The sequence below is a fragment of the Panicum hallii genome, chromosome 9 (genome assembly GCF_002211085.1).
Source record: "Panicum hallii strain FIL2 chromosome 9, PHallii_v3.1, whole genome shotgun sequence".
Lineage (NCBI taxonomy): Eukaryota > Viridiplantae > Streptophyta > Magnoliopsida > Poales > Poaceae > Panicum > Panicum hallii.
The window spans coordinates 69,730,963-69,745,478 of record NC_038050.1 but is presented as its reverse complement, the minus strand read 5'-3'; positions in this window follow the sequence as shown (position 1 = coordinate 69,745,478).

Below are 14,516 nucleotides of genomic sequence, written 5' to 3'. Positions count from 1 at the left end.
CCATCAAACTTGAGAATGCACTCTTTTACATGAGTTTGACGTCTCATGCCACGTCGCGCTCTATCTTTAGGAGATACCTCAAACTTGAGCTCCTGTGTACCACATTGCCGTACGTGGTGTAGCCGGGCGCTTTCTGCCTTCTTAGTCATATATTATGTTATCATTTTCCCAAAATATCTATCAGAATCTTGCATGAATACTTGATTTTTAGTGAACCGCTCTCTAAAGTAATCGGTACACCCGCGGACGATGAATTCCACAATTGCAACCAGTGGAAGCCCACGAACACCTCGCAGCATCCAATTGTAAACCTCGGCGAAGTTGGTGGTCATTATGCCATACCTTGCACCATCGGTATCGTAAAGTAACGCCCACTTCTTCTTGGGTTCATTCTCAATCCATTCAGAAAAGGTTTTCACCGCTGACCCAGACCTTCTGCGAGTACGTGCAGTATCTGTTGGCAAAGGACACAAAACCTCTGCTTCATCCTGTGCAGTTATGTTTTTTGATGCGTCCTCGGCTCTTTTCTTCCCGGTCAGTTCATCAAGTTTCTACCACTGCTTGTTAAATTTTTGCTGATTCATTTCCTTGCATAGCCTCTTGAACATATCCATAATGTGCTTGTTCTTGAATTGCCTGAAAATGTTTGCACCGATATATCTCATGCACCATCTACTGCGAACATCACGCCACTTGGGCGGCTCTCCGGTCTCCACACACCCCTGCTGCAAATCTAGTATTGCCCTCAGTATGCCGGCGTGACGATCATGAATCAGGCAGACATCTTCCCTATCCCGAACGACTGCAAGCTTAACCCATTCCAGTAACTAGTACCAATTGTTTGTGTTCTCACTCTCAACAAAAGCAAAAGCAACAGGAAGCAATTGATTTTTTTCCGTCCACTCCAATAGCTGCCAGCATTTGCAATCTATACTTTCCTATGAGAAAGATCTCATCGATGCAAAGGAGAGGCCGGGAGTGTTGGAATGCGTTAATGCATGGACCCAGACTGAAAAAGACCCGCTGCAATATGTAGGGCGGATCTTCTTCTCTGTCTAGAGTTTTCAAGTCATAATAGCTTTCAGGATTTCTCTGACATAGGACGGCCAGCAATCGAGGAACATTACCATATGCAGCCTCGAACGTACCTGTCGGAGGAATTCTCCAGCCGGGTGGCAGAAAGCACCCGCCTAATCCTAGTTAAGGATGGGTTTGGAGGGGACTCAGGAGCGCTCGATCGGTGGACAGATGAACGCAGGAAGAACACGCAGATTTAGAGTGGTTCGGGCCGCCGTAGCGTAATACCCTACGTCCACTTTGGTGTTATATTGGCTGCGTGAGCCTGAATGGAAAACAGCCTAAGCTTGCGTGTGTGCAACCTGGAACTTGGAACGTCTAGTGTGAGTGTTTTTGTTGCCTTGTGTTCTAACGAGTGCATTCTCCCTTTTATAGTCCAAGAGGAGTGCTTACACTGAGCGGGACCCCGACATGTGGGTCCGGCCAACAGGAGCTTGTTCTACAAGAGATATGGAGGTTATCTCCTCGAGCTCCTCTCCGTAGTCCTCTCGATCGGGAAGCTGATGTGCGTATCCACAGTCGGGATACGGCCGTGTACGGCCTTGTCTTGTACAGTGTTCGGTGTCAGCGTTGCCCAACAGTGTAGCCGTGCTGTCACTGTTGGGATGGAACCTCCAGTCAGGGGGTGAGCCAGCGCTGGCTCGTACCATGCGCACTGTTACAGCGCAAGCCTTAGCACGCCTATCACAGACCATCATCACGCGCGCAGCACCGTGACGGGACTGCACACAGTCCGCGCACTGTGCGCGGTGATACGACGCGCCGCCTTCAGATCAGGCGGGCTTTACCGTGGTGTCAGCTTACCTGCCCCGTGTGTCAGTGGCAGGCCGCACCTTTTGACCTTGGCGCGCCCAACTCAGCTACCGCATTAAATGCCGGTAGGTGGAGAGGCGACCCGTAAGGGGCCTCCGGCCGCAGGCACGCGGCGGGGTCAGCCCCGCTCCTCCCGCTGGGCAGCACATGGCGGCACCGGACCCCTTCCCGGGGGAAAGAGGGGTCCGGGGCCCCCGTGGCCGGTCGGAGCGGGCTGGCCTGTGATGGTCTGGCCATCACACGTGGCGGCCCCGGACCTCCCAGGGGAGGCCGGGTCCGCAGGGGTTACCCGAGAGCTCTCCCGCTCACGTGGGTGTGCAGAGGGCCCGGACCTCACGGAGCTCGGGGAGGGTCCGGAGACCGTGGTCCCAGCTGTCAGGCCCGGAGGCCGTATGCCACGTGGCCCAGAGGCGAGGGGGAGCGTGGATTATGAGAAGCCCCAGGGCCTGGACACCCTAGCAGGAGGTACCTCTATCTGTATGTACCGACAGAGGCCCCCGGGCCCACCTCGGGAGAGGGATGAACCCGCAGGTGGGGCCAAATCCCAGCATCGCGCCGGGTGTACAGCTCGTTCCCGCCAGGCGAGGGCACGGATGTCCTTTTGCCCGTAGCGGGATCCCCGAGGGACCCGTCTTCCGCGCGCACCGTGCGCGTCAGACGGTTCAGATTCTTGTCTCATTCGAGCCCGCCACGCGGCTCGGGCGGTTCGGATTCCGCCCTTCCCACGATCCTCCAGCGCCCACGCCAATGACTGGTGGACCCGAGCCCACCGGTCATTGAGTGTGAGGGTAAGGGAAGGCGGCGCTGGCGATCGCTCGGCTTCCCCTCGGTCGCCGCGGGACGCGAAGGGGGGAGCAGTCTTTTGCATAAAAGGTATGCGCCGAAAGGAACGGCTACCTTTTCGCTCTCGCCAACAACAGACGCCGTAGCGCCCCTTCGTCTCCGCATCCCTTCTCGCGATCAGCTTCCTTGCGCCCGGCTCCTCTCTCTTCCTTGCTCCTTCGCGATCCACCCCAACAATTTCCATGGCTTCACTTCCTTTCCCGCACCGCTTCCAGACCCAGGATCAGCTGGACGCGGTGCGGCGCCTTCTAGGGTGGACCGCGCCGGCGAATGCCGGGAAGGTCAAGGCCGGCGAGGTTCCCCTCCGCGACCTTGCCGCGGGGGAATTCGTCCTCTTCAACTCGTACATTATGTGCGGGTTGGTTCCTCCGATCTCCTCCTTCTTCCTCCTGCTCCTGGAGGAGTTCGGCCTCCAACTTCATCATCTCACCCCCCACTCCGTTCTCCTCGCGGCGGTCTTCGCCCACTTCATGGAGATGTTCGTGGGAGTGCGCCCCTGCACCACCATCTTCAAACACTTCTTCTCTCTGGTCGGGACCGGGAAGAGGCGCGGCGAGATCGGCGCTTACTACTTCCAACTCCGGCACGGGATGTCGGGCGCCTACATCGCCGCCTTCTCCAGCTCCAAGTGGGAGGACTGGCGTGAAGGCTGGGTTATTGCGGTGACGGACCCCCACGACCGCCTAGAACTGCCGGAAGGGGGCCCCCAGAGCGACCGGAGCACTTCTATGATGGTGCTGGGCGATTTCCTGAAGCGACGAATCGCCCCCCTGCAGCATCGGTCCCGGATGGCCTACGTGTACACGGGGCTAAACAACTGCTGCAGGATCGCGCGGGGGCCCGGCGGCGACTTCACCCGGGCGGAGCTGGAGGCGGCGATCCGGGCGATGACCGGCGAGGCGTTCGTTCCAGAGTCCCTGGTCCTCCCGAGCGGGGTGAAGGCCCTGTGCGAGGACCAGGCTCTGCGGTCAACGGTCCTGGCGTCGATGCCGACCCTGGACGAGGGCGGCCTGGCGGTCCGGCAACTGGGGGGCGACCCCAACCGCGGGCTCCAGATCCCTGGCGCCACACCGGACCACCAGCAACGCCCCAGCGGAGGTGCCGGGGAGCCGGGACCCAGAGGTCCGGCCCCCGGCGGGAAAGGAAAAGAGAAAGCGCCGGTTCCAGAGCACCGGCAGAAAGACTGTGCGGGTGCTGCCCCGGCACAAAGGAGCGGCGAAGCTCAGGGGGCGGCACCCGAGCGGCGCAGCCAAGCCGAAGGGAGCAAGTCCCGGAGGCTCCAGCGAGGCGATGGCTCCTTGGTGGGGGAGCCGGCGCCCAAGCGCCAGAAGACAACGGGGGTGGAGAAACAGAGCGGAGCTGCACCACCGTCACCACAGTACTGGCCTCCGCCGGGACAACAGACTCCTCCGCCACCACCACCAGGGCCGCGGCCAGCGACACCACCGCCTCCGTCCGAGACCAGACCACCGTCCCCAACGCCGCCGCCAGGAGGCTCAAAGGTCGGGGACGGCCCCCAGAGGTCCGGGGGGTCCTCGGCAGGGAGGAAGGTCCCCCGGCCGCCCGGGGCAGATGGGAGTGGTACGACTTCCCGTAAGTGGTTTTTTCAAAGTTTTTCATTTCCTTTCACGGCTTCTGGTGCTTAACCAAACAGGTGGTATGGCAGGCCGCAACCTTCAAATGCTCCAACTGGGGGACCCGGCCCCCAGCCAGCGGCGGAGTCCTCGGCATCGGCTCTAGCAGGGCCTCCGTCAGGAGCAGCCCCAGAAGCCCCCAGACCCAGTGGTCCGGAGCTGGAGGCTACCATGCCGCCACGTCCAGAAGCCACCCCCCAGGAGGAGGCGATCAGGCCCGCTGCGGCGGCAGAGGCCCCGGCAACAGCGCCGGGCGCCGAGGTCGGGCCTTCCCCAGCCGAATCGGCAGCTGAGGGGGTGGCTGCTACGGCGGAGGCTGCTAGGCCAGAGACGGCGGCGACGGCGGCACCGGAGGCAGCGGAGGTGGCGGCTCCGGAGGCAGCGGAGGCTGCGGTTCCGGAGGTAGCGGAGGCTGCGGTTCCGGAGACCGCCCCACCAGCGGAGGAGGAGGAACCGGAGGTGGTACTGGGGAGGCCTCTCCTCCCGAGCACAGCGGAGGTCCCACTCCCCCGGCTCATAGCCAAATGCCAACAAGCTCAACTGGAGCTAGAGGCTGGCATGCGCCGGGAGTGGGAGAACCTGGAGGCGGAGCGCCAGCGGCTCACCGACTGGGAGGTCCGCCTGGGGGACCGCATCAACTCCGCCTCCGCCCGCCACGCCAAGGAGCGCGCCAAGCTCGTGTTGGAGCGCGAGCTCCTTCAGGAGGGACTGGAGGAGGCACGCAACCGAGAGGCATCGGCGCTCCAGCGGGAGAAGGCGGCCAATCGGCGGGAAAAGGAGGCCCTCGAGGCGCAGATCGTCGCGAAGAGGCTGAAGGAGGCGGCGACGGCCAGGGAGCGGGCCGCCCGGGAGCTGGCGGAGGCGGCGAGGGAGGCGTTTACAACAGCCGAGGCGCAACAGGCCTCCCTTGCGGAACAGGTGGCGGCGGCAGCGAAGAAAGAAGAAGAGTTGGCCGCCCGAGAGGCAGAGGAGGTGGCCCGGCTGCAGGAGCTCCAGAAGCGGGAAGAGACCATGGAGGAGGAGCTGGCAGCCGGGTACCAGAGGCTCCAGGAGCGCGAGGCAGCGCTCCAGGAAAGGGAGGCCAAGGTGGAGGGGCTCCTGGCAGAGCAGCACGCCGGCGCCAACCGATTAACAAGATGGGTTGGCGCGGTGAACCCTCTGCTAGAGGCGCTCGGGGCCAACCCCATCTGGATGCCGGAGGCCTCTTCACCATATGGCGCCGCACTCCATCTGCTGGACTCCACCGCCAGGCGGCTGCAAGATGCGGAGGCCGGCCTACAGGACCTCCTGGAGGCAGAAGGACGAGTAGTTGCCCGGGAGATGGCGGAGTACATCCTCACCAGCTTCCGGAGCCATGATCCTGGCGTCCAGCTGACTCCCGTACTGGTCGGACCCCTCCGGGCAACGGCAGCCGCTGCGCGGGAAGGAGTCCAGGAGGCAGTAGACCTGGTCGCGGCCCGCCTCCGGCGACGTCCCGAATCTGCAGAGAGTGGAAGTGCCTCCGGACCTCCAGAGCAGTAGTGCTAGCATCTTTTTGTTATTTCTTTTGTAATATAATTTTTGTTATTGTAAAATAACTTCGTAATGTTGTGCATATTATCAGAGATGCATTTAAACATTTCGTGCGTCTACTTTTTTGAAAAACCTAGCTGTTTTCCTGGTTGTCGGTCCGAAAAGTGTTCTCGAGTCCATGGGAGGTAGTCGCGATGAGTCGGGACTAGCTGCCATAGAACCGAGGTCCTGCACATGACTTAGGATCGACGTTTAGTAGACTTCCCCACAGGTTCCCGGTCTGGCCAGCAGAGGCCTCCTAAGTTGCGTAGCGAGTCAGAGCTCTAGGACCCATGTTTAAGGGCTAAAAAGGGGGTCCCGGTCCCCTGGTACATGGTTCGAGGTGCAACGGCGCTCACCCTAGGAGGGCAAGGCGTGTAGGCTTAGGGTACGGAACCAGGCTAAGCGGCTACACAACCCTGGACCCCAGCAAAGGGCGAGCGCGTTTCCCTGAAGCCAGTTAACAGGAGTCCGGTTTCTTTTTTCCTTTGAGACAGAGGTCCGGGGCAGGGATGTAGCCACGCAACTTAAGAAGAACCTTGGCCATGACACAGACGCAGAAAACATGTGAGGGGTTAGCGTAATCAAGAAGCGAAAAAATGTAGAATTGTATAGACTTTAAGGACGCATTCGAGAACAAACTTTCCCTTAATGAATTGGTACAGAAGAGTTGTGCGATGTACGCCAGGGGCCGGGTTTACGAGGGCGGACCTCCACCGCCCTGGTCCGCACGTTGATGCTACCAATTACAAAGGAAAAATTCTCTCTCGATCGGGTCCTAGGGATAGAACTTACGGAGGTGCTCAATGTTCCACGGATTGGGTAGTTGCATTCCATCCTCCGCAGCCAAACGAACAGATCCGGGTCGGCACACCTTTGTCACCTTGAAGGGCCCCTCCCAGCTGGGGGAGAGCTTGTGCATACCCTCTCGGTTCAGGATCCGCCTTAGGACTAGGTCCCCGACCCGGAGCTCCCTACTGCGCACAAACCGTTGGTGGTAGCGCCGGAGCGCTTGGTTGTACCGTGCGTTTCGGACTGCTGCTCGCTATCTGCGCTCGTCGACGAGGTCCACATCTTGGCGACGCTCCTGTTCCTGCATTCCCTCATCAAAAGACCGGACTCGCAGAGAGCCCATGGTAATCTCCGGGGGAAGGCACGCCTCGGCCCCGTAAACCAAGAAGAAAGGGGTTTCCCCTGTTGCCCGGCTAGGTGTGGTCCGGTTCCCCCATAACACGCTTGGGAGTTCTTCAATCCACCTTGCGCCATGCTTCTCAAGATCACAGTAGGTCCGGATCTTGAGCCCTCTGAGGATCTCAGCGTTGGCCCGCTCAACCTGGCCATTACTCCTGGGGTGCGCCACTGAGGCGAAACAGAGCTGAATGCCCATATCCTCACAGTACTCCTGGAAGTACTGGCTCGTGAACTGGGTCCCATTGTCTGTGATGACGCGGTTCGGGACCCCGAACCGGCACACAATTGACCTGAGGAAAGCTGTTGCTGACGCCTTGGTGATGTTGACCACTGGGGTTGCCTCCGGCCACTTAGTGAATTTGTCAATGGCAACATAGAGGTACTGGTACCCGCCAACGGCCCTAGGGAAAGGTCGCAAGATATCCAACCCCCATACCGCAAAGGGCCAAGAGGGAGGAATCATCTGCAGAGCCTGAGCTGGAGTGTGTATTTGCTTTGCGTGGAACTGACACGCTTTGCAGGACCTTACCAACTCAGCTGCATCCTGGAGTGCTGTCGGCCAGTAAAAACCATGCCGGAAAGCTTTACCAACCAGCGTGCGGGATGAAGAATGGCTTCCGCACTCGCCTCCATGGATCTCCGCAAGCAAGTCGCGGCCCTCTTCCTGGGTGATGCACTGCATGAGGACGCCGTTGGCGCCACGGCGGTAGAGATCCCCTTCTACCATTGTGTATCGCTTAGCCATCCGGACAATGCGCTCAGCAGATGCCTGATCTTCAGGAAGGTAATTATCTTTCAGGTAGTCCCGGACCTTAGAGATCCATGTATCGGGACCTTCCTGAGAAACTGGGCGAGGCTCCCCGAGGTCTCCAGGACCCTCAAGGGAGCACACGACCCTTGGCGGGCTCCACGGATGGAGCACCGCCGGGACCGCCAGCTTCGAGGTGCTAGTCCGACCCCCTTCGCCCAGGTCGGCAGGCTGGGCGGAAGGCTTCAGCAGACGTCTCTGGAAGACGCCCTCAGGCACGGGTGCCTGGGTCGATGCGCTCGCGGAGAGTGCATCAGCTGCTGTGTTGCCTTCGCGTGGAACATGTTGCAGTTCCAGCACAATGAAGTCCTTCTCGAGACTCTTCACATGAATGAGGTAGGCCGCGAGCTGGGGGTTGTTGCAGCAACACTCCCCCCGGACTTGCCTGATGATGAGTCGGGAGTCCCCTTTGACCAGGAGCTCTCGGACCCCCAGGGACAGAGCCGCCGTAAGTCCGAAGATTAAGGCCTCATACTCCGCCATGTTGTTGGTGGCCTCAAAATCAAGGTGCACCATGTACTTTAGCTGCTCGCCACGTGGGTCGATGAGGACCACGCCAGCCCCGGCCCTCTTGCTGCGGGCGGACCCGTCAAAGAAGAGGGTCCAGTGAGGCCTGGTGAAGACCGGAGCCCTGTCCTCCGGACGCGGGGGGTCCATCCCTTGGTCCGGACCCCCGGAGGCGCTTGGTGCCGGCGTCCACTCCGCGATGAAGTCAGCAAGGATCTGGCTCTTGACGGCGTGACGCGGCTGGAAGTCAAGCTGGAACCCCGCGAGCTCTGCAGCCCACTTGGCGATGTTGCCTGTGGCGTTGGAGTTGTGGAGGATGGCCCTCAATGGATAGGCGGTCACCACCACAATCTTGTGTGCCTGAAAGTAGTGGCGGAGTTTCCTGGACACGACAAGTATAGCATAAAGGAGCTTATGCGTTTCAGGATACCTGGCCTTTGTCTCATGAAGGACCTCACTGACGTAGTAGACCGGCTTCTGGACGGTCCTGACTCTGCCAGGTGGACTGGATCCTTCAATTTGGGCTGGGGACCCTTCGGCCCCCAAGCTGCTCAGAGCTCCTCCGGGTCGGAACCCGGCCGGACCTTCCGAAGCAGGGCCGGTTGCTGGAGTGGAGGAGGCCGGGCCTCCTTCTCCCTCAGGGGGGCCACAGGGGCCCCCTGCGAGGGAAACTTGGACCTCTCGGTGACCAGCACCATGCTGATCACTTCGGTCGTTGCTGCAAGATAAAGAAACAGTGTCTCACCTGGGTCCGGAGCGACCAGGACCGGCAAGGAGGTAAGGTACTGCTTCATCTCTTGGAAGGCACGTTGTTCCTCTTCGGTCCATACAAACGGGCCGGACCCCCTCATCAACTTGAAGAAGGGAAGCGCCCTCTCCGCCAGCCTCGAAATGAAACGGCTGAGGGCTGCAAGGGACCCCGTCAACCTCTGTACATCTTTGAGGCGTGCGGGAGGTCTCATTCCCTCGATCGCCCGGACCTTGTCCGGGTTGGCCTCGATCCCCCGGTGGGAGACCAGGAAACCAAGGAGCTTTCCCGCCGATACGCCGAAGACGCACTTCTCGGGGTTAAGCTTGGTGGAGGTTGCCCGTAACTTGTCGAAGACTTGAGCTAAGTTTTCTAAGAGGGAATTCGACTCTCTAGTCTTGACAACGATGTCATCAACATACACCTCGACTATATCTCTAACCAAATCACCTAGAGTGATGTTCATTGCTCGAGCAAAGGTGGGTAGAGCATTAAGTAACCCATAAGGCATCACTATATAACAATAAAGTCCATCCACTGTTACAAAAGCTGTGTGCTTCCTATCACCACAAGCTATCTTGATTTGGTGGAAACCAGAATAGGCATCTATGAAGGACAGCAAATCACACCCGGAGGTGGAGTCTACAATCTGGTCTATACGCGGAAGTGGATAAGGGTCTTTTGGACATGCCTTGTTTAGATTGGTGTAGTCGATGCACATCCGAAGCTTCCCGTTGGCCTTTGGGACTACAACCGGGTTGGCCAACCATACAGGATGGTAGACCTCCTCGATGAAGCCAGCCTGCAGCAGCTTGCGGACCTCTTCACGGATGAAGTTTTACCGCTCGATGGACTGCTTGCGTGGCTTCTGCCGGACCGGCCTGGCGTCGGGGTGGATCTTCAGATGGTGCTCAATCACCTCCCTAGGGATCCCGGGCATCTGTGACGGTTCCCAAGCGAACACGTCAACATTTGCCCGGAGGAAGGCGATGAGCGCGCTTTCCTATTTCTCTCCCAGGTTGCCACCGATGCGGGTGGTCTGGGAGGTCTCCGCTCCGACCTGGACGGTCTTTACGGAGACATCGTCCGTGTCGGACGGATGGACCTTCGGTGCCTTGGCCAGGGCCTTGGCTCGTGAGGTCGAGGGGTCAGACCCCAGGGTGCCAGCTGCAGGGACGTGATAATAGATGCATCGGAGATACGTGGGATGGTTCCACGTACCTTAGTGAAGCGGGAGATGAAGGCCCGGAGGGTTTCCCCGGGTTGTTGCCTCACGGCGTGGAGGTGGGCTTCCACGCCATGCTGTTGGTATGCACTGGCGAAGTTCGCCGTGAACTGTGCGCAGAGTTCTCCCCAGGAATGGATAGATCCCGGGGTAAGGTTCATGAGCCAGGTCCGGGCCGGCCCGGTCAAGGCTACATGAAAGTAACTTGCCATGACGGCTTCGTTACCCCCAGCCGCCGTGATGGCGGTGATGTAGACCTGCAGGAACTCTGACGGGTTGGAGGACCCATCATATTTTTCCGGCAGGTGAGGCCGAAACTTGGACGGCCAGGCGACCACACGAAGGTGGTCTGCGAGCGCTGCACAGCCCACGCCCGATACCGGTGCTTGGGCGAGTCCTTGCGGCCTGGCCGCAGCTGAATCGAGCTCGGGCGCAAGGTCCCGACCCTCAATGTTGAGCCGTCGGTTGCGTGCTCGCTCGATGGAGATCCTGGCATCCTCTCCCACATGCCTGCGGTTGAGTTCTGCCCGGAGGTCCTCAGTCCGTGCACTCCTTACTGATGGTGAGTGCACAGAACCGGATGCGCCGCCCTAGCGACGGCGCTGCCTGGATACAGACCCCCCTGCTGAGCCTGGGGAAGCCTGTGCCAGGTTGAGGAGGCGGTCGACGTCGTCACGCCATTGTCTGTGTGCGTCTGGCGACGCCGCTTCACCAGGGAGGTTGCGGAGCAACTCCCTGGCTGCCATGAGGGGCCCGCTCGGTGGAAGCACCGATTGGGCCACGGAGTCCCGCTCCGCTGCGCATGGTGGAGCAGCACGCGGAGCCACCCTGGAGGCGTGACGGCGCGAGGCGTGTGGCGCTGTTGACGCCACTTCTTCACCAATCAGGAGGTCATGGTGACCATTTTCCTGCGCCATTGAAGTCGCGAAGGTCGACCAAGCGCAAACCAAAACCTGGCTCCCCTATCTGGCGCGCCAAATGTCGGAGGAATTCTCCAGCCGGGTGGCAGAAAGCACCCGCCTAATCCTAATTAAGGATGGGTTTGGAGGGGACTCAGGAGCGCTCGATCGGTGGACAGATGAACGCAGGAAGGACACGCAGATTTAGAGTGGTTCGGGCCGCCGTAGCGTAATACCCTACGTCCACTTTGGTGTTATATTGGCTGCGTGAGCCTGAATGGAAAACAGCCTAAGCTTGCGTGTGTGCAACCTGGAACTTGGAACGTCTAGTGTGAGTGTTTTTGTTGCCTTGTGTTCTAACGAGTGCATTCTCCCTTTTATAGTCCAAGAGGAGTGCTTACACTGAGCGGGACCCCGACATGTGGGTCCGGCCAACAGGAGCTTGTTCTACAAGAGATATGGAGGTTATCTCCTCGAGCTCCTCTCCGTAGTCCTCTCGATCGGGAAGCTGATGTGCGTATCCACAGTCGGGATACGGCCGTGTACGGCCTTGTCTTGTACAGTGTTCGGTGTCAGCGTTGCCCAACAGTGTAGCCGTGCTGTCACTGTTGGGATGGAACCTCCAGTCAGGGGGTGAGCCAGCGCTGGCTCGTACCATGCGCACTGTTACAGCGCAAGCCTTAGCACGCCTATCACAGACCATCATCACGCGCGCAGCACCGTGACGGGACTGCACACAGTCCGCGCACTGTGCGCGGTGATACGACGCGCCGCCTTCAGATCAGGCGGGCTTTACCGTGGTGTCAGCTTACCTGCCCCGTGTGTCAGTGGCAGGCCGCACCTTTTGACCTTGGCGCGCCCAACTCAGCTACCGCATTAAATGCCGGTAGGTGGAGAGGCGACCCGTAAGGGGCCTCCGGCCGCAGGCACGCGGCGGGGTCAGCCCCGCTCCTCCCGCTGGGCAGCACATGGCGGCACCGGACCCCTTCCCGGGGGAAAGAGGGGTCCGGGGCCCCCGTGGCCGGTCGGAGCGGGCTGGCCTGTGATGGTCTGGCCATCACACGTGGCGGCCCCGGACCTCCCAGGGGAGGCCGGGTCCGCAGGGGTTACCCGAGAGCTCTCCCGCTCACGTGGGTGTGCAGAGGGCCCGGACCTCACGGAGCTCGGGGAGGGTCCGGAGACCGTGGTCCCAGCTGTCAGGCCCGGAGGCCGTATGCCACGTGGCCCAGAGGCGAGGGGGAGCGTGGATTATGAGAAGCCCCAGGGCCTGGACACCCTAGCAGGAGGTACCCCTATCTATATGTACCGACAGTACCAAACCTCATCTCCAACACCTTTTGTTTTTCACTCCACGCCTTACTGTACGAGATGGTATACTTGTACTTTTCCTGAATATACCTGATAATAGACTTTGGTTTATATGACATGTTCTCTACTATCATCCCGTACATCTCATTTGCGATGTATTGCGATGTAAGGTTGCGATGGATCTTCTGCATCCCCGGCAAATGACAAGTGTGTTGAGTGACAATTGAGCATTCCCAATAATCTTTCCATTTACCCTTATAGGCATGCATCCGCCACGGACAGCCTGTGACGCCCTGAAAATCTACCAAATTAAATCACGTGCTAGAGTGCCTCATTTAAAAGTCATTCGTCGCCAAAACCCTAACCCTAACCCTTCCTGTCCGACAGCGGACCTGACTGATGTCCCCTCCCGTACCACTTACGCGTGACCGCTTTCCGCGATCAGTGCCGGTGCAATGCTGTGCTTCTCGCGCAGCGCGCGGTCGACGCTCGCGCGTGGCCGACCGACCGCGGTCGCCGCCGCGATCGGCGCCGACGCGCCCCTCCCTTTCTCTCCCTCCCCTTTCTCCTTTCTCTTTTTCTCTCTCCCTCCTATTTCCTTTCTTTTTTCCTTTTTCCCTCTCTTTCTTTTCTTTCTCCCTTTCTTCTCCTCCCTTCTCCTCTCCCCTGCTCCCGAACGCCGCCCTCTCCTGCTTGGCCCGAGCCACGGCCCTCTTCCCTCACGCGCGACTGCGCGCCCGAGTACCCCGCGCGCACACCCCGGCCGCGCGCTAGCCCCTGCCGTGCCACGCACGAGCCCTCGCCGCGCCGCGCGTGAGCTCCTACCCGGCCGCGCCGCGACGCACGCACGCGCGACGCGTGACCGTGCGCCGCGCCGTGCCGACCGCCGGCCGCACCACGCCCCTGGCCCGCGCCGTGTCGCGCCACCCGCGCACGCGCGCGCCCGCGCGTGCCCCGCGTGCCGCGCCGCCCGCCGTGCCGCACGTCGCCTGCACACGCACGCCGAGCTGCGACGACGCGCCGCCCGCCGTGCCGCATTCCGCCCCACCGCGCACGCCATCGCTTCCCTGCTCCTGTGCCGGCACAGCTCCACGTACGGTACCTCGGCGCCCTCGCCACCACGCCGCTCCACGACGTCCGCGAACGGCCAAGCGCCATTAATGGCCGTCCCGAAGCCGCTCCGCCGGCCACCACCCGCCCGCCTGCTCGGCCGCCTATAAATAGGCCCCCGAGCAGCCGCCACCTCCCCCACGGCCTGCACTGCCACCGCCCGCCCCTCCCCTAGCTCACAGCGTCGCCGCCGCAAACGCCTCCGCCCGCCGCCGCTTGCTCCCGTGGGCGCGCTCCCTCGCTCCACCTCGGCCCAAGGTGAGGCCGGGGAAAGGATACCCGTGCCCCCCTCTCTCTTTTCCCCCACCCCCGGACCGCCGCCGTGCCCTGACCGGCCGGATTGGGCCGCCGCCGGCGCCCTGCCCTCCCCCTCCTCTGTTTTGCACGGGGGAGAGGAAGGAGAAGGGCATTTTGCCCATAGCCCCTCCCTTTTCCCTGTTTTTCCCCAAAAACCCCTCCTTTCCCATGAACACTCCCCTATTCATTCCCCTTTTGCAAAAGAGACCTCGTTCTTCCTATTAATTCAAATTGAACCCTCCAATACTGGAACCTAGATACATTTGACACTCTTTAGCATGCCCCGAGAATTTCTGGGATTTACAAAAAGGTCCCTGCTATTTCCAGATACCTACGAATAAACCCCTGGAGCCCTGTTCAACCACCCGAACCCCCTTTAGCTCGTCATTTTATGTGCGAAACAACCTCCGATCGACCCGAAACTTTACCACTCCATTTCTAGAGTAGTTCTAGCCATACCATTAAGAAACCACCCGAAAATATTAACCCTACCTCCGTAACTAAA